Below are 2762 nucleotides of genomic sequence, written 5' to 3'. Positions count from 1 at the left end.
TATTAAAACTCTTTTAATATGTTGTTGGATCTGTCTTTGCCATTTAAGATTTTAAAATTAATCAGATTAATTTTAGAACCTAGATTAAATCAAGAACGATTACACTAACCTCTTGATGTCTTTGCAGCGTGTCTGCGCCTTTGAGATCGTCTTGAGGACACGGATGTGGTCCCTCTAGCTTGTCCACACCAAGAACACCTAGGGCAGCCCTTGAACAGCTTCTAAAGCCTTTTCTATTAATTAGAAATTCAAGTTCTGCCTTTTAAGAGATTAGAGATGTAAACAGGACACTAGAAACAATTTCTAGCGTTCTTAATTCAAGAGATTGATGGCTAATCTCTTTGAATTTATGAGAGATGAAGAGAAATAGCTGGAGGCTCAAAGTGGCGTGACAATTGAGAGGAGAGGCTGCTGGTTATGTTTTCTTTTCATAACCACACTTAAATAGCTAGGTTAACACATTAAACCCTAGCCACATGTCACCTTTTGATTAGCTCAGTTTAAGTGACCCAATCACATTGTGCCAAGTGTCAAACCTATATTTAATCTTGATTTTAATCATCTTACATGATTAAAAATATTTGGCAAGCTTATGTGTTATGCCATGTGTCACCATCTCATGGTGCCACGTGTCACTGTACAAAATGACCAAAATGCCCTGTGTCTTAATTTTGAGTTCTCAACCCAAAATAATTATTTTTCTTCTTCTAATTAATTTATATCAAATATAAATTAATTAATTAATCTCTATTAATTAATTTCTCATCAATTAAATTCATATTTAAACACTTTAAATATAAATTTAATTTATACTACACATCCAATAATCTAGATTTGGTTTCAAGTCATGCTAGGGACTTTGCAATTTAATTGCAAACCAAATCTATTTAATTAATCAATTAAACTCTTTAATTAATTAATTAAATCATATTTAAATAGGTGATAACTTGTGTATGTGTGTGACTTACTAGGCTCATCACTAATTGGCAATGAGGCATGATATCAACTCTTAATATCATCAGAACTCTTTCTTACCATAAATGATTTCTCTAAATCATTTTATGAACCTCATAGACCATGGTTAACACCTAGCATAGCATGCCATGGCCACCCAATTAGTAATAAGATTTACCTTAAATGAACCTATAATCATATGTTACCATGCACTAGAATCTCTCATTACAAAATCCCAACTCAATTTGAGTCATGGTTTATGTCAAACTCCATTTGCTATGAATATTATGTTCTCTTTTAATTCCAGTTCTTGATTAAAAGATTTTTCTCATCGAAACTCTTTTACGAATAAATCTATCTGTCTGGCCAGAACTTGAAACATCAAGAACAATTAAATGAACATAGGATTTTAACTCTATTTACTTAGAGGAACAGATTCCATCTTGATCAACACCTACCTCCATATATAACTAGTAGGAGCCAACAGATGCCCATATACCCATACATAGTACAAGTATGAAAGCAGTATCAAACTCAAACTACCTATATACAAGATAACTGTGCTATCTCAGGTCTAAAGATTATATGCACTGATATGATTTATGACAAAACATTGACAAGAGTAAACTCCATGTGCTTGTCATAAGTGTCACTGGTTCGGCTTACTTATCATTTATAAGTGCCTATCAAGTTTGTTATATGGCATGAGACTCACCATTCCATCTTATTTATATCTCATATAAATAACTTGGGAACAAACATGAATACAATCTTTCTGGATAAGTCATGTCCTTATTATGAAGTATCCTCGATTGTGAACCTATTTATGATACTTTGTGCTAGAAATATTGTCACTCATATTCTTAACAACTTAAGAATAATATTTCTAACAAAATATCAATGGACCTTTTCTATTACCCATAAATATATTATGTAAACGGAAAAGTGGAAATGCCTTTTATTATTAAAAATATGTACAAGATACATACTAAATGATATGCTCTAGGGCATACTACTAACAGGTTCCTCGATACAGGGTTGTAAGTATTTGAATATGGATTGTTGGGCTGCCTCTGGTTAAAGTTTCCTCTATTATTCACAAAGTTCAACTGTTCTGTGGAGGGTTCATCGAAATTGCTGTATTCTGAACTCATGTATCCTTCTCCATAACTGTCCTCATGTTAACTATTTGTACCAACTGCGTTGGCTTGCATTCTTTCAAGTCTCTTTGTGAGCTGATCAAATTAAGCATTTATCATGTTTAGGGTGTCTACTTCCAGGACCCTTATAATTCTCCTTGCATTTCCTCTTTCATTTGACCACTCATAATTATGGTATGCAACCCTTTCTAAAAGTTCAAGTGCTTGTGTCACCGTTTTCTCCATTAGATCACCCTCTGTAGCTGAATCAACTGTGCTCCTTATAGAGGCTAGTAATCCATTATAGAAACTTTGCACTAATAGCCAATCTTCTATGCCATGGTGTGGACATTCCCTCTGCAGGTCTTTATATCTTTCCCATGTGTCATAGAGTGATTCTCCTTCCTTTTGTCTGAAGGTGTTGAGCTCAAGCCTCAGTTTTGTAGTCTTTGTAGGTGGAAAATACCTTGCTAGAAAAGCTTGAGAGAGGTTTTCCCAAGTGGTGAATGTTCCAGCCGGTTGAGAAAGTAACTACTTCCTTGCTCTGTCCTGAAGGGAGAATGGGAATGCTTTGAGTCTTATTGCTTGATTTGACACTCCATTCATCTTGAATGTGTCACATAGGGCAAGAAAGCATTGGAGGTGATAGAGTGGGTCTTCTGTTAGTAA

At 34.4% G+C, this 2762-nt stretch overlaps 1 non-coding gene across 1 annotated transcript; it reads left to right on the top strand.

Annotated features, from left to right (window-relative positions):
- Positions 1-2427: 2427 nt before the first annotated feature.
- Positions 2428-2534, top strand: LOC131181253 (small nucleolar RNA R71). The gene has a single exon (XR_009149879.1). It is a non-coding gene; the product is annotated as a small nucleolar RNA R71 (small nucleolar RNA).
- Positions 2535-2762: the final 228 nt, after the last annotated feature.

Source organism: Hevea brasiliensis, chromosome 6, assembly GCF_030052815.1.
Source record: "Hevea brasiliensis isolate MT/VB/25A 57/8 chromosome 6, ASM3005281v1, whole genome shotgun sequence".
Taxonomy (NCBI): domain Eukaryota; kingdom Viridiplantae; phylum Streptophyta; class Magnoliopsida; order Malpighiales; family Euphorbiaceae; genus Hevea; species Hevea brasiliensis.
This window is presented reverse-complemented; position numbering and strand designations above follow the sequence as displayed.